Source organism: Rattus norvegicus, chromosome 3 (assembly GCF_036323735.1).
Source record: "Rattus norvegicus strain BN/NHsdMcwi chromosome 3, GRCr8, whole genome shotgun sequence".
NCBI classification, from domain to species: domain Eukaryota; kingdom Metazoa; phylum Chordata; class Mammalia; order Rodentia; family Muridae; genus Rattus; species Rattus norvegicus.
In genome coordinates this window covers 159,583,812-159,603,938 of record NC_086021.1, presented here as the reverse complement: position 1 = coordinate 159,603,938, position 20,127 = coordinate 159,583,812, and the positions used below count along the sequence as shown (strand labels likewise).

Below are 20,127 nucleotides of genomic sequence, written 5' to 3'. Positions count from 1 at the left end.
AAACAGTTCATAGGTGTTCCTGTTTCTTGCCATGGAGATCTCTGGGAGCATCTCAGGAGTTGGAGTCTGTGGGCTTTTTGCCATAGTAAAAAGGGGTTAAGTACGAGAGAGATTAAAAATACGCAACTGCATAACGGTACTCTATAATACAAGTACAATAGCCTGGGTCTTTTAATTTTGTATGTACGAGAACTTCCGCCCTAAGTTACACTGGTTTAAAATAACTTATCTTCAGTAATTCCCCACATGTACACATTATAGTTAGATAAGGTTCACTTGTTTCTCCGGCCTCTAACTGCAGCAGGGCATTTTTTTGTTAACCAGGTGAAGTGAGTGCTGTCTCCTGTAACTATGTCTTCAAGTAGCCACAGCTTTGTCCTCCTTTAAGGACCACATGGAAACATGCATGTGTGCACCAAAACCTACATACTCATGAACGCATACAAACCAATACAATCTCTCCTTATCACTCTCTAACCCCGCGCCCTTCTGCTTTTTGTAGAAGTTCCTTGCCTTGCTTGTACTGAGTTCTTGAGCTTTCATAGATTTTGTTGGAATTCACATCAAGTAGACTTTCATCTTTCTTACTTTATTAAAATTCTTGCTGTCTTGCAGGTCCCAGAAAGCCCTTTTTTCGCATTCAAATTCAGTGGTCAGCCCTTGGCACTAACCGGCCTGTCCTAGCGTTAGCACAGTGCATCACTGCGTCTTCTGTGATGCTGTGTTCAGCTGCTTCTGGTGATTCACTCTAGACTTTACATCATGTCCCAGTGGCTACTTCTGAGTCCTGCTTGCTGGGACTCCTGCCTGAGGTGATGATTTTGATGGAATTTCTGTGCAATTCTTTTAATGTTTTTTTTTTTTTTATTTTCATGGATGTCTGCATCCTTTCCCTTGTGGTGCTAATTTCACAATCTTTTTAATATTGAAGATATTGATCATAATTTAAATAACAGTAGAATTTTTATTGCTTTGTTGATGGAATTAGTGAATCCAGAAGTTGCTCGACATATTCTGAACTAGTTGCTAAAGTATCAGAACAATTGCAAGATTTTGTATATAAACTTATTTAGATGGCTGCTCAAAGGCTAAACCTTGATAGACATCTGCCACCAAGGTTTATGAGGGGACTTCAATCTCTGGAACTCGTTTATTGGGAGGAAGGAAGGGACTCCTACAAGTTTTCCTCTGACCTTCACAAGGGAACTGTGCCTGATGTCCACCCACATACAAACAACTACTCACACTTAAATCTAATTAAAATAACCACTTTTCTTGCTTGCTTAAATGATGCTGGCCTCTTTCTGGACCACTCAATGATTTATTCACACAGAATGATAGAAATATCATTTACAATCTAGAAACAAATTCAATAAAAAAATGAGGCTGGCCAAACCCCAGATTACAAATTGATTTAAAGGGAATAATTTAATCAATACCATCAATGCTGATAAACAGGGTATCAAATTTGTTCTGGGTTAAACTGAACAGAAGATCCTGTGATTGGTTCCCACAGGAGAACACACTGTGTCGTATGCTTCCAAGTGCTTTGACATGAAATAAGGCTAAGGAATTTAATAACAAAAGATGAAATATTCTGGAACTAGACCAAGCTCCCCAAATGGCACTAACACAGATAACTTAGGCAGCATACACGGGTCTCAGAGCACAGTTGAGCCCTGCAGCATAATTTATTAAGAGATGTGAGTGGTTGACTTCTGAGGCAAGGAAATAGGAGCAAATAAGAGACTTCTCTTACAATCCCATAGGACATTTCTCTGGCAATGCCCCGCGTCACAAACGTGTGAAATGTTTGCCTGGGGAAAACACACAGAACGAAATGTGATGCCAGAGCTTACTGCTGTTTTGTCACACGAGTGTTTTCGACTAAGATAAGCCAACTTCCCAGATTCCCAGAGAGGTAGGTATTCAGCGGAAATGACTTGGGTTTTGTACCTCTTAGATACTTGGGACTCTTATCAGTGACTGTTAGAAACTTTCTTGGCAGCCCGCTTTCTGTCTCCCAGGATGAGCACACATATGTAAAAGTCAGACTTTGAGAGAAGCCGTTCTTTGTGCTTCAAGCATCCATGAATGAAAAGGGCAGAGTGCCAGGGTATGTCTTCATTGCTCTGTGAGATGTCAAGGATTATGCGTGATCTTTTTGTCTTGCTTCTGGTGATGGATCAAGGGCGAAAGTTAGTGTTTGTCAATAGCAGGAGCTAGTCCTGCAGCTAAAATGTCACAGAAAGAATGGTTTTTACCTTTAGAGATTATTTTAAACAAAATGAGTTTTAAAATGTTTACAGATTTTATTTGCCTTGTACTTTTAAATAGATTATTTCTTCTGCTGCCGAAAGAATACCAGGATGTAGCAGTGGAAATAGAGAACTTCAACAGTAAACTTGGATTGGGAAGTCCTAACCTGTATCTGTAAGTATGCATAACCTGGAGGTAGAGGAATAAAAATGAAAAGTGTGACGTAAGCCCAGGAGTCCATATACTAGAAGAACGAATTTCCAAACATGGAATCCATTGTCATGGGATCCACAGAAGTAGCATGCTGGTTATTCCACCCTGTTTCCTTAAGGCATCTCTAATTTTATTTCTACTTTAATGACAATCAATTCCATACAATTATGACACCAGTGTTACTTTATACATGTATAGGTATATTTTGACCATGCCAACCCCTACTCATCTCTCTCTCTCTCTCTCTCTCTCTCTCTCCCTCCCTCCCTCCCTCCCTCCCTCCCTCTCTCTCTCTCTCTCTCTCTCTCTCTCCTATGAGAGGCTCCCACTCCCACCCAGTCACTCCACCTCAATACCCTAGCATTCTGCTACATTGGAGAAAGGAGCTTTCACAGGACCAAGGGCTTTTCCTCCTATTGATTTTGGACAATGCCATCCTCGGCTACATATGAAGCTGGAGCCATGGATCCTTCCATGCTTACTCATTGGTTGGTGGTTTAGTCTCTGGGAGCTCTGCTGGGGTCTGGTTGGTTGCTATTATTGTTCTTCCTATGGGGTTGCAAACTCCTTCTGTTCCTTCAGTCCTCTCTCTAACTTCTCCATTTTGCTCCCTATGCTCAGCCCAATGGTTAACTGCAAGCATCCTCATCTGTATCAGTAAGGCTCTATCAGAGTCTCTTAGGAGACATCCATATCTGGCTCTTAGCAGCAAACACTTCTTGGCATCAGCAATAGTGGCTGGGTTTCATGGACATTCCCCCCATGCCACCCCATTGTTTCTAATTCTGCTTCCAATACCTGCTAAACCACCAATTCTTCTCAATGAGTAGCTGTCCAGTTTTGAGATCTTTCATTCTATTGTGTGTTCAATGAACTAGGTTTAAATAGGGGTGCTATGTGAGTGTGGGTGTAATTTATTCAGGAGAACATGAAAACATCCCTCCAGAAGAGCACAGCATTTCTCCTCCTAGCAATCATTGACTGTTAAGAACATTTTAGTATAGAAATGTGACAAATGACTCCTCATCCTCATAACCATATGTGGTTTCATGAGTGTAATGGCCATGTTAGTGCTTCACAGCAGTTAGTTCTGTCACATGGTTCTCATATACTTTTCTCCCTCTTTCCATGGTGTTTTCTTAGCATTGGAGGATAGATATCCATGTTCTGCTGGGCACTCAATGGTTGCTTACTCCTAACACTTTAATCAGGCATGAGTCTGTGCAAAAGTTTCCTGTTTGTCACCTATTTTCTTTCCCTGAAATAAAACAATCACCCTTGTGAGAGGGAAAGGGAAGGTGTGAAAATCATTCCACCCATCTCCAGGGTTCTCCTATCAGAGATATTTCAGAAGCCTTTGGCATTGGTGGATTCATATAAGCCAATAGTAGATCGCTCCCAAGTGACACAGCATGAGCTGTAGCAGGATCACCAGCATCCCACTAAGGGGACTCCATTCTAGCCATAACTCTTGGTTGGTTGAGAACTATCAAGTTGACTGGGTATGCCCATTCACACAAGATCTCCAATCTGCTGCCCAGCATCTTTGAGTCTCAGTGTGATTTACTGTGAAGGTATTTGGGAAAATTTGGGAGGTGACAGAGACCAGACCTTTTGCCTCATAAAAACATAGTTCCCCAATTTAACAAGGCTTTTTAAAAAATATCACTCTGAGGGCTTGTACTCCTTTGTCTCATTCCTAGACCTCACCAGTTTCTTCGTCGTAGTGTGTCCTGGCATGCTGGGAGCTCACGTCTTCTGTAAACTCTTGGCATCTTGGAGTGTGGAGCTTCGATGATCTGGGAGCTGGATATGGATGAAGAACCTAGGGAGAGGGGACAGAAAAGGTGGGCAAATTTTGGAAAGTAAATAAAAATATCTTAACAACAACAGCAACAAGAGAACAATAATAATAATAACAATAATGGGAAAAACACATAGATCCTGAGATCTAAAACCTGAAGGTGTCCTTTTTCCTTCACATGCTCCTACATACATTTAATCATTAATATGCACATGCACAAATCATTGAATCTCAAAGGCATTTTGATAACTGAAAAATAATCCAGTGTAAAAACTTACATACTGTATTAGTATATTCTGATATTCTTGAAAAGAGAATTCAAAGGACATCCCATTAATGGTGAGCAGTGAGAGGGGCACGTAAGGAGAGAGGAATGACTGTAAGGAATGTCACAGGAATTATTTGGAACAATGATAAGATTAGTTCTCCGGATCCCAGTAGTGCTTACACAATTCTACATATGTATTGATTCGCAAAACTATATATGAAAAAGTCCAACTTTACTGTGTGTTAATGAAAATAATCTTGAGGTGAGCACCCTCTTAGAGTCACTGGGTCACAAAAATACAAGCCCTATTCTTGCAAAAAATTAGCATAAATTTCAGTAGTAAAGCAAGGACTCTGATAGAATAGCCATAAAAGTCTAAATTCAATGAGATGAATTAATTGAACCCCAATTCTATCAATTCTATACCTTTCCCCATTTGATGTCACAATGCTCTGAATGAAGCAGTAGCCAGGATGACACTAGAATAAGGCCCAATAGAAGAAACCCAATACTTAGCAGACCACCTGCTTGCTGCTCCATTTTTATCTGGTTCCTGGGACATCAATCTCATGCTGACATCAGGGAAGGACCGGTAGCTATGCACAACAGGTATGCCTCCTGTACTTCCTTGGCAATAGAGGGTCCCATAGCATGTTGATGTCTAATGCAGGTCGAGTACTCAGGATCCTATGTCATAGTGGTCTACAGGTTGTAATACTAATTCTAGAGGGAATTCCAAGTTTTATTTTTTTTAAATTTTGTATTTGGTTATTTTCTTTATTTACATTTCAATTGTTATTTTTCTTTCTGGTTTCTCCTCCACAAACCCCATATCCTATTCCACCTCCCCTGTGCTGTGCTTCTGTGATAGTGCTGCCCCACCTACCTTGGCACTCTTGCCTCACTCACTGACCTAGCATACCCCTACTCTGGGGCATCTAGTCATCAGAGGAACAAGTGCTTCCCTTTCCATTGATACCAGGTGAGGCCATGATCTACTACATATGCAGCTGGAGCCATGGGTACATCCCTCCATGTATATTCTTTAGTTGGTGGTTTAGTGCCTGGGAACTTTGGAGCTTCTGGTTCATTGATATTATTGTTCTTCCTATGGGGATGCAAACTCTTTTAGCTTCACACCTTCCCCTAACCTTCCCGTGGGTTCCCCGGGCTCAGTCCAATGGTTGACTGCAGTAATCCGAATCTGTATTGGTAAGGCACTGGTAAAACTTCTAGCAGAGAGCTATATCAGGATCCTGTTAGCAAGCTCTTCTTGGCATCAGCAATAGTGTCTGGGTTTGCTTGGTGCATATGGGATGGATCCTCAGCCTGGGAAGACTCTGGATGACCTTTCCTTCAGTCTCTGCTGCATTCTTTGTCCCTGTATTTAAACAGGAGCAATACTGGGTTAATATTTTTCAAAGGGGTGGGTGGCCCCATTCTTCAAAAGGGGGTTGTTCCTAACCCCTGTATATGGTCTCCACAGGTTCTCTCTTCCCTTTGTTGGTTATTTCAGCTAATGGCATCCCAGTTGGTGCCTGGGAACCTCTTGCTTTCCTGGCACCTGGGACTTTCTGGTGGCTACCTCTAATTTCCTATCCCCCTTTACTACACAAGTCTGTTCAATTTCCTAATCCTCTGTCTATATTTCCTGTCTCCTCCCACACTTGATCCTGCCCCCTCCCACTCCCCTTCCTCTCTCAGTCCCAGGTCCCTTCCTTCCTCTACCTCTTGTGATCATTTTGTTCATCTAAATATTACTAAGCATCCACACTTTGATTTTCCTTCTTCTTGAGCTCATATGATACATCTGCGAGTTAAATCATGGGCTCTGAACTTTGTTTCTAGTATCTGATTGTCAGTGAATACACACCATGTGTGTACTTTTGTGACTAGGTTATCTCACTCAGGATATTTTCTAGTTCTATACATTTGCCTAAGAATTTCATGAAGTTGTTTTAATAGCTGAGTAGTACTCCATTGTGTAAATGTACCACATTTTCTGTATCTATTCCTCTGTTGAAGGACATCTGGTTCTTTCCAGGTTCTGGATATTACAAATATTGCTGCTATGAACATAGCGGAGGATGTGTCCTTGTTATGTGTTGGAGCACCTTTTGGGTACACAGGACCGGTATTGCTGGTTCCTCAGTTAGTACTGTGTCCAATTTTCAGAGTAGCTGCCAGACTGATTTCCAGAGTGGTTTCACCAGCTTGTAATCCCACCAGCAATGGAGGAGTGTTTGTCTTTGTTCACAGTTCACATCCTTGTCAGCCTCTGTTGTCACCTGATATTTTTATCTTAGTCATTCTGACTCATGAGCGGTGGAATCTAAGGGTTGCTTTGATGTGCATTTCCCTGAAGACTAAGGATATTGAACATTTATTTAAGAGTTTCTCATCCATTTGAGATTCCTCAGTTGAGAATTCTTTGTTTAGCTCTGTACCCCATTTTTAATAGGGTTATTTGGTTCTCTGGAGCCTAGCTTCTTAAGTTCTTTGGATATATTGGATATTGCCCTCTATCTGATATAGGATTGGTAAAGATCTTTTCCCAATCTCTTGGTTGCCATTTTGTCCTAATGACAGCATCCATTGACTTAACAGAATGTTTGCAATTTTATGAGATTTCATTTGTCTGTGGTTGATCTTAGAGCCTTGGCCATTGGTGTTCTGTTTAGGCAAATTTTGCCCATGTCTATGTATTGAAGGCTTTCTCAATTTCCCTTCTAATAGGTTCAGTGTATTTGTTGTTGACTCCTCCACCCCCTTGGCCTTGAGCTTTATACTGAGGGATAAGAATATATCAATTTTCATCCTTTTACATGCTGACCTCCACTTAATCCGGCACAGTTTGTTGAATATGCTATCTTTTTCCAACTGAATGGTTTTAGCTTCGTTGTCAAAGATCATAGGCACGTGGGTTCATTTCTGTATCTTTAATTCTATTCCGTTGATTTACCTCTCTATCTCTGTACCAATACCATGCAGTTTTTATCACTATTGCTCTGTAGTAGATCCTGAGGTCGGGGATGGTGATTCCCCTAGATGTTCTTTTACTGTAGAGAATAGTTTTTTGCTGTCCTGGATTTTTTTGTTTTTCCAAATGAATTTGAGAATTTCTCTTCCTATCTCTGTGAAAAATTGAGTTTGATTTTTGATGGGGATTGCACTGAATCTGTAGATTTCTTTTGGTGATATGGTCATTTTTACTATGTTATTTCTTCTGATCCATGAGCATGGGAGATTTTTCCTTCTTCTGAGATTTTTAAATATCTGAAGAAATTAAGGAAGATATGAAAAGATGGAAAAATCTCCCTTAAGTTTGGGTATGTTATGTGTTAGTTTTCACTAAATTCTAAAACGTCTTTAATTTCTTTATTCCTTGACCAAGTTATCATTGAGTGGAGCATTGTACATCTTCCATGCATATGTGGGGTTTCTGCTGTTTTTGTCATTATTGAAGACCACTTATTCCATGGTGATCTGATAGGATGCATGGTATTATTTCAATCTTTCTGTATCTGTTGAGGGTTGTTTTGTGACTGATTATATGGTCAGTTTTGGAGAAGGTACCATGAAGTCCAGAGGAGAATGTTTATTTATATTTTTTTTTTGGTTTTTAGGATGAAATATTCTGTAGGTATCTGTTAAATCCTTTTTGTTCATAACTTCTGTTAGTATCACTGTGTCTCTGTTTAGTTTCTGTTTCCATGATCCATCCATTGATGAGAATGTGTTGTTGAAGTCTCCCATGATTGCTGTGATGTTTAGTGTGTGCTTTGAGCTTTTAGTAAAGTTTCTTTTATGAATGTGGGTGACCTAGCATTTGGAGCATATGTGTTCAGAATTGAGAATTTATCTGGGTTGATTTTTCCTTTGATGTATATAGTGTCCTTCCTCATCTTTTTTGATAACTTTTGGTTGAAAGTCGATTTTATTCGATATTAAAATGGCTACTTCAGCTTATTTCTTGGGACCATTTGTTTTGACATTTTTTTCATGCCTTTTACTCTAAGGTAGTATCTGTATTTATCACCGTGGTGTGTTTCTTGTATGCAGGAAAATGCTGGATCTTGTTTACATATCCAGTCTATGAGGTTGTGTCTGTCTTTGTCACTGAGGTCTGTTTCCTATATGCAGCAAAATGCTGGGTCCTGTTTACATATCCAGTCTGTAAGTCCATGTCTTTTTCTTGGGGGAATTGAGTCCATTCGTGTTCAGAGATATTAAGGACCAGTGATTGTGTCTTCCTGTTTTTTGATGCTAGAATTTTGTTTGTGTGGCTATCTTCTTTCAGGTTAGTTGAAAGATTACTTTCTTGCTTTTTCTAGTGTAGGAGTTTTCCTTCTATTATCCTTTGTAGGGCTGGGTTTTTGGAACAATATTGTTTAAATTTGGTTTTGTAATGGAATATCTTGGTTTCTTCATCTATGGCAATTGAGAGTTTTCCTGAGTATAGTAGCCTGGGCTGGCATTTCTGTTCTCTTAGGGTCTGCATGACATGTGCTCAGTGCCTTCTGTCTTTTAGAGTCTGTGTTGAGAAGCCGGGGGTAATTCTGATAGGTTTCCCTTTATATGTTACTTGAGCTTTATACCTTACTGCTTTTAATATTCTTTCTTTGATTTGTGCATTTGCTGTTTTGATTATTATGTGAAGGTGGGAATTTGTTTTATGGTCCAATCTATTTGGAGTCCTTTAGGCTTCTGTTATGTTTATAGTCCTCTCTGTCTTTAGGTTAGGGAAGTTTTCTTCTATACTTTTGTTGGCGATGTTTACTGGACCTTTGAGTTGGGAATTGTTGCTCTCCTTTATGCCTATTATCCTTAGGTTTGATCATCTCATCGTGTCCTTGATTTCCTTGATGTTCTGGGTTAGGAGCTTTTTCCATTTTGCATTTCGCATTTTCTTTGTTGTGTCAATGTTTTCCATGGCGTCTTCTGCTCCTGAGATTCTCTCTTCTATCTCTTGTATTCCATTCTTGATGCTTGCATCTAGGACTCCTGAACTCTTTCCTAGGTTTTCTATTTCCAGGGTGATCTCCCTTTGTGATTTTTTTATTGTTTCTATTTCCATTTTTAGATCCTAGATGGTTTTGTTCAAGTCCTTCTCCTGTTAATTGGGTTTTCCTGTAATTCTTTAAGGGACTTTTGTGTATCCTCCTTAAGCGCTTCTACCTGTTTAGCTGTTCTGTCCTGTATTTCTTTAAGGGAGTTATTTATGTCCTTCTTAAAGTCCTCTATCATCATCATCATCATGAAATGTGATTTTAAATGAGAATCCTGCTTTTCTGGTGTATTGGGGTATCCAGGGGCTTTCCATGGTGGGATAACTGGGTACTAATGATGCCAAGTAGCCTTGGTTTCTGTTGCTTACCTCTCACCATCTGCTTATCTCTGGTGTTACCTGGTCTTTCTGTCTCTGTCTGGAGATTGTTTTCCTGTGATTCTGTGAGCCCATGGGCCTGTGAGCCTCTGGAATTATGTGTGTTAGCATTCCTGGGAGACAAGCTCTCTCCAGGCGGGATTCAGGTGTGGATAGCTGTGTCACCTGGTCAGCTCTGGATCACAGGTGAATATCCTGTTTTACAGAGAAAGGAAATAATATCCTTCACGAGGGTGAGGGTAAAGCTTTGTTTCTTGTTGTTGTTGTTGTTGTTGTTCTTGGCACAGTTTCACTACATTGCTTCCCCATCCTGTATCTTTTACTAGGCAGACAAGGCTGGCTTAGGATTCACCGAGATCTGCCTCCCAAAGGAGAGATTGAAATCAAGTGTCAATACTTTAATAGATGTCTTTTGACATCTAAAATTGCAGTTACAGATTCTTTGAGAAGATATTTTCCTGTAATTGTTGTTTCTCTGCTTTCCGATTTGTTGTTTGCAGTATTTGCTCACTTTGCTGACTTGCTAACGTTAGCGGTTTTTCTCTATATATCATGTCTGTGAGATCACTGAGAAGGGCATGGGCAGAGGCTTAGGTTCTTCTGATATTCTACTGTTCTCTAAGGAACTAAGTGCCAGGTCACCACAAATGACCCACTGTGTGGAGAGTGGCTTTGTGCCTGAGCAAGCACATCAATACCCCAAAGTGTAAAACATACATGCTCCTTCTAGTGCCATAATAAAACAGAAATCACTACATGCATTCATGATGCCACCAAGAACTTAACCATTAAATGAGGGGCTGTGATCACACTGCCATCAGGTGCTAGCCAAGTTATCAAGAGGCTCCCAGTATGAAAAAGCCTAAGATTTGATTATACAGCCCAAGCCCAGTTATCCTGGGTCTAAAAGCAGTAGGCTTTAGGCTGCCCTCACAATGCTCTGAATGGAGTAGTAATCCAGGGTGCCACTCAAATAATGCCCAATGGGAGAAGCCTAGTACAACTTTGTGGGCCAACTCTATGATGTTCCATTATGGTCTGGTGCCTGGATGATCAATCACATGCTGACATCAAGGAAAAACTGGTAGCTATGAAACAACTATTATGTTGCCTGTACTTCCTTGGCAATAGATGATCCCATAGTATGTTGATGTCTAGTATAGATCTAGTAAACAGGATCCTATCTCATACTGGTCTGCAGGTTGTAGTACTAAAAGTCCAGGCACTGACAGACCAAGTAAACCGTACATGCAGTGCTATACATGAAAGAGAGGGGAATGCAATCCAACCCATTCAATCAGTCTATGCCTTCTTTATCTAGCAAACCTCTCACCCATCCCAACCATGTCTAAATGTCGACTTTCTACATGTCCTTGTCTGATGTCCTAGATCTGTCTTCTCTGGGATCCCGCTACTGGGCTCTTTCCCAAATCTTCTAGTCACAAGTTTACTCAGAGCATTTTGTGATTCGTGGCCTCTCCAAAAGATAATACCTGTTCATATCTATAATTAAAATCTAATTTGATGATTGCTGTTAGAGAAAACTCTGTCTCAGCTGCCATTTTGAGAGCTTTAGTACTTGAAGTAATTAATAAATGTATTTATTTATTTATTCATTTATTCACTTATATTAACTTTATATCTGCATCATCCCCTCCTTTCTAATTTGCCCCTCACAAATCAGTGAGAACTCCCTGCTCCTATTGTTGAGGACCCCTTATGAAGACTAAGCTGCAATCTGTTACATATGACTTGAAAGTGCTAGATCTACTCCATGCATCCTGTTTGATTAGTGGTTAGGTCTCTTGGAGCCACCAAGTTTTGAGGATAGTTGAATCTGTTGGGATTTATGTAGGAATCATGAAGGGTTCCTTTCCATTCCAGGTCCCCCAATCTTTCCCCAACTCTTCTACAAGATGCCCGTGGTCTGTTTAATTTTTGACTGTGCATCTCTTCATCTGTTTAGGTCTGTTGAGGAGTGTAGCCTCTCAGCGGACCGTTACACTAGTCTACTGTCTGCAAGAATAAAAGACTGTTAATTAATAGTGTCATGAATGAGTTCTTGCCTATGGGATGGATCTCAAGTTGGTTCATCAATTCCTCAGTTTCTGCAACCTCTTTGTCTTTGTATTTCTTATAAGTTACCAATTTTAGGGTTGAAATGTTGTGGGTATGTCGTTGCCCTTTCCCTCCACTGGGAGTTCTGGCTGTCCACAGCAGGTGGCCACTTTAAGCTCCATTTCCCCACTGCCAAAAGTCTCAGCTAGAATCCCCTTTATAGACTTTCTGGACTCTTCCTCATCACAGGTCTCTGGCACATTCTACAAATGACCACCCACCCACCCACCCACACAAAAACACTTTTGGTCACTTTCCCCTACCCTCTCTTCTTAGTTTCCCCTATAACTGATGTCCTTGTTCTAGTTTCTGTTCTCTCTATCCCTTCCAGTTCCCTCTCACACTCCATCTCAGATGACTATTTTATTTCCTCTTGGGTGAGATTCAAGCATCTTCCTTTGTACCTTCCTTGTTTTTAGATTCTTTTAGGTCTGTGGATTGTAGCATGTATAGCCTGTACTTTATGGTTAATATGTACTTTTGAATGAGTACATAACATACATGTCCTTTCACATATGGGTTACCTCACCCAGGATATTTTCTAGTTCCAATGAGGAATAATTATTAATTAATTAGTCAATTAAATGAACATCCTACTCACCCACTGTCCCATTCCCAAAATCCTTTTCCATCCCCTTCTGCTTTTCTGCTCTAAGAAAATAGAGGTCACCTGAGTATCCCCCAACTTTGGCTGTTCAAGTCTCTAAAGGCTAGGAGTTTCTTCTCCCACTGAGGCTCGACAAGACAACCCAGTTGGAAGAACATATCCTACATATAGGCAACAGTTTTTAGGATAGATCCCAATCAAGTTCTTTGGAATCTACATGAAGACCAATGTGCACATCTGCTACTTATATACGGAAAGGCTTCCATCCAGCCTGATACTGTTCTTTGGTTGGTGGTTCAATTTCTGAGAGCCCGAAGCATCCAGACTAGTTGATTCTATTGATTTTCCTGTAGAGTTCCTATCCTCTTACAGGGTGTAATCCTTCCTTCCACTCAAACTCCATCCACTCTTTGGCTGTGGTTGTCTGTACCTATCTGAGTCAGTTGTTGAATGGGGGCTCTCAGAGAACATATGTCTGTAAGCCTAACAGAGTATCATTAATAGTGTAAGGAACTGGTGCTTACCCACGAGTTGGGTCTCGAATTGGGTAGGTTGTTGATTGGCTGTTCATTAATCTCCGATCCATTCCCTGTCCCTGAATCTTTTATAGACAGGATAAGTTTTGGGTTGACATTTTGTGGGTTATTTCATGTGCCTATTTCTCCACTGGGATTCCTGCATGGCTACAAGAGGCAACCTCCTCAGGCTTCATATTCCCACTGCTGTGAGTCACAGCTAATGAGACCCACACTGACTTTTAGGCACCTATCCTATCCCAGGTCTCTGTCTCTTCCTGGAGATGCCCCTATTTTCCTCTGCCCTGTTAGTTGCAGATTTGACAGGAAGAATTTTTAAGATTGGTCTTCTATGAGGTCTTGATACCTACAAAAGGGTACCTTCCCTTGTGCAGTACTTGAAGGCCAGATGTGGGCAATAATGTGCAGAAACACGAATTTTGTTGAATGTTTATATCCCAAGCCTTCTAAAATACTGGGAGCCCACTGAAGCATATTGGGGCTGTATGAGTTACTTACTACCTTTTAATTTTGGTTTCCACAGTGTAAACATCTCTAGTGCTTTTGCTCTCAGAAGCTGAGCTGTGTTTTTCATGTGTTCCTAGGTGTCCCGACTTAAGAACAACCAAAAGGAAGTTCTTTCAGTCACTTGAGTAAATATCTCCGCTGAAAGAGTTCAAGAGATAAGTTAACCGAAGGACAGTTGTCTCTGTTTATGCATGCTTTGGAGATGATTTGAAGGTATACTACACATGGATCTAAGGTTGAGTACTTCTACCTGGCCTGGTAATACAGAGAGACAGTATACATTTTCCGAGGTGGGGTCCAATGTGGCATGATTAGGGTACTAGATGCCCACCTTGTGAAAGCTCCATTGGTGTGATGACGCGTTATTCTGAAAGTATCTCTTCTTTCCTAACACACTGTAACTTTCCGTGGACCTCAGAGCCACAGTTAGTGAGACACTGTGAGGTCACTTAAGAGTGATATTTCACTGTGTAATCAGGCTGTCTGCTGAATCTGATTTTAAGAGAACAATATGACAAACAACTGTACTTGCCTTGGATCTCCAGTGAAAACCCCTCTTACAGCCTAAGCTTTCAAATGATCTACTCTTCGATGCTTCCGAACTATTAGCAGTTATGGGAATGCATGCTGGGAAGGAAAAATACAGTTTGAAAGCACTGCTACTAAATGACAATTGATCAGCCGTATATGGGCAAAACAGCTTGTTGTTGTTACCTGTGGAATGTGGGGTCAGCTGAAGTCAGTGACTCAATCCCCTATGAGTGTTAAAGATTTCTGTGAAGTATTCCTCATTCTCACCACATGGGATATTTTCTGTGTTGTTCAAGGAAAGAGATAATGAAGATCTTTGGGGCATAGACATACAGAGACAGAAATGCAAACACAGACATGTAAACAAATTAATAAGACAACATTCAGGCAGGCACAAATTCAGACTCATAGAACACACAGGAAAAACTCAAGACCTAGGGAGAGAGAAGTAGAGAATTCTAATCTGGGCTTGCTCTTGGGGTAGTTCTGCCCTTGAATTTATTTTCCTTAATGCAACACAGTCACATTTGGGTTGGTCTGGAGATTTATAATTTATTCAAGTCAAACCTTTGGAGGGAAGGAATATCTCTGGCATCATTTTCATCCTGCTACCTGTTATGGATGCCTGCCAGCTGCAATGATGCCACCGCTGTGAGGTTGTCCTCAGAGGACCATGTGGGAGCTCTGGTTCTTAGCCATTTTAACTCTAAAACAGGATGTTTGTTTTCTTTCTTTATGAGACTTTAATCTGGTGCTTTATTTTTTGATTATGTGCAGTATATTTGTATCAGTGTAGGGTATGGTGGATATGGGCACACAAACAGAGATAAATAAGGAGATCAAGAGATCACTTTTGAACACCAGGAGCATAGCCAATTTTGGCTACCCATGTGGTTACTGATAATTAAACTAGAAAGTACTGAGCCATCAATCCATCCCAAGACTCAGAATTTGTTAGGCAAGTGCAAATCAGAGTACCATTTAGTTTGCATTGATTGATTGATGCAGAGCAATAAATCTACTAAAACTGTCAACCTTGTGCTATCAAACTACCACGTGGGTTTTCTTCTTTCATTTTACAGTTGGTGAAACTGAGGCCCAGAGACAGATACAATTTTCCTAAGTCATTGTGACTATTCCAGCAGCACATTGGCCAGACAAGCTTTTTATAGGTAAGGTATGGTCTTCAGAAGAGTTGCTCAAATGAATGTGGGTGTGGCAGAGAGCAGGCAGAGCATCTGCTGGATCCCTATGGTGTTCCGAAAGACTGCCCTTGTCAGGAATGATGCTTCTCATGAGAGTGCTCTTTCCTACTGCTGTTCTTCATGCAGTTGTTTGTGGAAAGGCTTTGGGAGCCTGGTGACTTGGTCCTTGCTCCACACACTGAACACAAAAGGCAGAGAGGGCATGAGTGCTAGGAAGAGACACAGTACTTAGAAAGGCAGTGGAGACGAGTCTGGGACACGGGGACATGGGAAATGGGCCACCATCCCATGGCTCTGGCATCTGTCACTCCTCCAGGTTTACGGAAGTGATTTGTGTGTTCCTGTCACCTACAGATTCTCATGATCTTCTCTGGGGAAGAGCTTTGGCAAGAATGTGAACACATTCACTGATCAATAGAAGAACAACATATGATGGGATTGGATGTGGTTTGGGGAGGGTTCTGAAGAACGTGCATTAGGACCCTGTGTTCTCAGTCTTGAGTCTGCTTTGTGGGTGGATGAAACACTTGCTGATAATTAGCAGTCAGAAAAAAATGGCACAATTCTGTCTCCATGTCCCTTCTCAGTAGGAGCACAGCTCTGTAATGAGAACCAACTGGAAAAGAACTACACAACAACTTGCTGCTGTGCCAAGCTCACATTATCATGCTTATTACTCATTTATATTTAGTCCTCTTATGGAGACCCTGCAGCAGCGTGACAGAGGACTGTGATGCTCCCAGGTGATCTGTCTGGAACAGACATCACTGTGTCTGGGACATAGAGAAAAGGGGATGAGTTACAGATCCCTGCAGAGTACACACACAGGGACTTTTGGCTGTGCTCATATGGACCATAGGTAAGGGAAGGGAAAGTAAAAGCCTGTATGTAACACATTCTGCTGGGGCAAAAGAGCAGTCTATGCAGGGAAATGAAGTGGTTTAAGGAAAGTGGATGTGCTGGATAGTTATGGGTCAACTTGACACAAGCTAGAGTCATCAGAGAGAAGGGGGTCACAGTTGAGAAAATGTCTCAGAGAGCAGGCCATGTGTTATCAGCCAGTAAGAAGCACCCGTCCATGACCTCTGCTTCAGCTTCAGCCTACAGATTCCTGCCCTGTTTGATTTTCTATCCTGACATCCTCTGATGATTTCTAGTGCTGTGGAAGTGTAATCATTACACACACACACACACACACACACACACACACACACACACACACACACACATTCTCCACATGCATACATACATACATACATACATACATACATATCTAATATGTATATATATGTTTGTATGTATATGTACCAGAGAATTATTGCATTTAGCTTATGTAGAAAATATTTCAATATTAGTAACATTATTCTTGAAGTATATTGTTTTGCCTACCCTTTGTGTGACATTTTGGTTAGTACTTCTATAGAGCACAATCTTGAGCGTAGCTCCCTGTGTGTACCTCAGACAGCTTCATTGAGATGCTCTATTTTATCAGTGAAACAGTCCCTGCATTCTAGGTTATTTTTAATATTAATGAATGAAACAATTTTATTAAATTTCATACATTTTTTACTGTGTCAGGACCATAAGCATAAGATAGATGGTTTATCTTGCATTCTGCTCAAATTAATAGTCCATTAGTACCTTAGGGGTAATTAGAGGAAATATTGAAAGTGTCGAAGGAGCTTGCAACCCCATAAAAACAACAATGCCAACCAACCAGAGCCTCCAGGAACTAAACCACTACCAAAAGTCTATACATGGACTGACCCAGGGTCCACCTGCATATGTAGCAGAGAATAGACTTGTTGGGGCACCAGGGGAAGGGGAAGCCCTTGGTTGTGCCAAGGTTTGACCCCCCCAGTGCAGGGGAATAATGGGGGTGGGCAATAAGGGGGATGTACAGGGGAAATACCCGTACGGGGTAGAGGGAGAGGAGGGAATGGGAGCTATGGACAGGAAATCGGGAAGGGGAATAAAGTTTGAAATATAAGTAAAGAAATAAATCTAATAAAAGATTAAGAAATAATCCATTAATTATCTATCTCTGTAAACTACTATATTACTTTGTCTGGTATCAGATATGGTCGAAGAATAGAGTACTGTGAGAAGACTTCTCAGTGCTTGTGAGAATATTCCTAAAAATCCAGACATTGGCCTTGTGACCAAAGTTTCCTCAAAATACCAAATTGTCCATGGACTGTGTTTTCATGCTCCTCCCTGGTGTCTTGGATAGAGGTGAGTTTACTTCAAATTACTCATTATTGCTTGCTATTGTAAGTGTTTAAACTACCCTTTATATACCTTTATGGAAAACCATATTTGGCAGGTTGTAGCTAGTTCTTGTGATTGTATACAGCTTGAAATCAGGAGAATTATATTTTGAACTTCATATATACATACATATAAATACACACACACACACACACACACACACACACACACACACACTGAGGCTTTAAATGAATTTGGCTTTAGCATAAGACTTTAATATACCTTATATTGGGGCTCCATTCTCCTAGGTCCACTGCCTATAGAGCAGTGGCAGACAGGTTTGAATAAACTGGGGAAACAAAGCCCAGAGGCAGGAAGAACTTAAGGTTACATTGTATTTTAATATTGAGCTCCTTGAAAACACACAAGTATTGTATTTTTATTATTAATGGTACCAGGGCTGCAGTATTAATACACAATTTTGCATGGGCTGACCACTAATGTAAACATTTTTATCTTTAGGTCACAGTGCTGATTTGTCCCTGCCCTTAATCTGCCTGTTGGGATTACAGTGATTCTGGAAGAATTACAGCACTTTTTATGTGATGCTGACTTTCAGGGTTAATTTAATAAAAATTTGTTCTCTAATGTTTTGCAGCTGTAATTATGTTTCGACATGTAGTCATCTTCATTTTCACTTAACTTTTTGTATCCTGTTAAAAACATTTTGAATGCAACATTGAGATCTGGATCTTATAGGATTTTGACTGCTGAAATCTTTGATGTATGTACATCAAAGCGCAGGTTAGGGTGTTTAAAACACTTCATTCCGTCAACTGCTATTAGTACTCAAAGAAATATATGTGTATGCTTTGGGAGAAACAATTGAGGACACATGTTTCAGGAAAAAGTTTGATATTGAACCTTAAATTCTGTTTTTCTGACTAGGGTGAGATTGTTAACTAAAACTTAGAGGACCACTCCAAGGCTCTACTTGTAAATGTGACCTAGTTCTGCTCCTTAGAATGAGAGGAGGGTGGAGAGGTCATGAATATTTCATGATACTGCTCTGATCTTTATTGTGGGCAAATTTGTGCTACCAAAAAGGACTTCGTTTTCAGGATTAAGTAGGTTTTTATTTCATGGTACTGTTTCTCTAAAGGGCCTTTGATATTTTCCTACCACATTGAGAATGTTTCTAATGATACCTTTGTGCAAGGTCCCTATGGATTTTTTCTTAAAGAATCATTGACAATTAAATATATATATATATATATTATATCAATAAATTTTGTTCATGGATAAGAGCTGTTATTTGAATTTTCAGTCTCAATATAAATTCTTCATCACTAAAAAGCAGAGGACAACTGCAAGGCCCAAGGTATCAGTGGGAAGCCCTTCAGATAATCCTCCTGACCACCCATGCAGCACAGTATTTCGCCTTATTCACACCATTGCACAGACATCACAGCTTCTCCTGAGCATCTCTTTCCTTAGAGGATGGGCTGTCTCTGAGGATTCTAGGCTTGTGCTCTTACTCTGAACATCTTCACTAGAAAAGGGCCTCAGTCCAGAGAGGAGCCTGTGTTTGACCCTAGGTTCTTTGTGATGTCAGTGGTCACAGCATAGTATGAGGTTGGTAAATATGTGCTTCTCGGTAATAATTCCTCAGAGCTAATACTACCTACCCCTAGTCTCTCTGTGAGTCCTGTTTGAGACAAGTCTTAAGTGATGGGGGCAGATTTTGCTGGTAATGTCCTCTTTTGCATAGGCAGAGTAGAAGCTGTGGCAAGTGTAGAAACAATGGTTTCCCTCTTTAGAAGCAGAGGGAGTTCTGGAGATTTTACTTGGGTCTTTGTTCCCTGCTTCTGTTGTGTTCAAATATTCATTGGCAAATTAAATTCTAGCATATAATTAAATGTGGTTCCATGTACTTTGTTACTTTAAAGAGTATTTGATATCCCATATTTTCCATTCCATTTATGAAGCCTGGTTCCTTCCAGATTTCTTCTGTTGACCTGGATCATGTAGCAAGTGTGCCAGAACCTCCAGAATTATGGGCCTGTTGTGGCATCCTCCACAATTTATTGATTATATAGATTTTCAGGCTCTGGGGTTAGATGACGTGAGGGTATAAGTTTTATGAAGGTATCTACCATTTGGCCTTTGAATTCTGCCTCTAAGAATGGAACGTTCATAGAGCTTCAGTGTGTGTGCTTCTCAGTACCCCAGGGACACAATGATCAGTTTAATAGAAACCCTGTTTAACCCTTGAAGTGCTGCAGAGGGTGTGTTTCACTAAAGGACAGGCTTCTAACATTTATAGGTTTTATGCTTGTGTTCTTCCTGTGGGTATCTTCCCTGGAAAAGAACCCAATACTCCTGTGAAGAAGGATGTGCTTTTATCTAGCTTCTGAATCTAGACCAGAATTAAAGGACCGTTTGTATTTTATGTTCAATTATTCATTTAGTAGATCTTTAA

The 20,127-nt window shown here is 40.5% G+C and overlaps 1 protein-coding gene across 38 annotated transcripts in view; it reads left to right on the top strand.

Moving 5' to 3' along the window:
- Window positions 1-18,293, top strand: part of 1810024B03Rikl (RIKEN cDNA 1810024B03 gene like) — a 33,002-nt gene extending 14,709 nt beyond the window's left edge. For 3 of the 38 annotated variants that reach the window (XR_005502605.2, XR_010064936.1, XR_010064942.1), the window contains 9 exons: window positions 616-812; window positions 1,770-1,921; window positions 2,338-2,433; window positions 4,176-4,319; window positions 13,776-13,911; window positions 15,312-15,401; window positions 16,022-16,293; window positions 17,513-17,669; window positions 18,168-18,293. The gene's annotated coding sequence lies outside the window, so the exon portion shown is untranslated. Of the gene's footprint in view, window positions 1-615; window positions 813-1,769; window positions 1,922-2,337; window positions 2,434-4,175; window positions 4,320-13,775; window positions 13,934-15,311; window positions 15,402-16,021; window positions 16,294-17,512; window positions 17,670-18,167 lie in introns of all 38 variants that reach the window. The other 35 variants (XR_010064938.1, XR_010064946.1, XR_010064929.1 and 32 more) reach the window with 29 other exon arrangements.
- The last annotated feature ends 1,834 nt before the right edge of the window (window positions 18,294-20,127 follow it).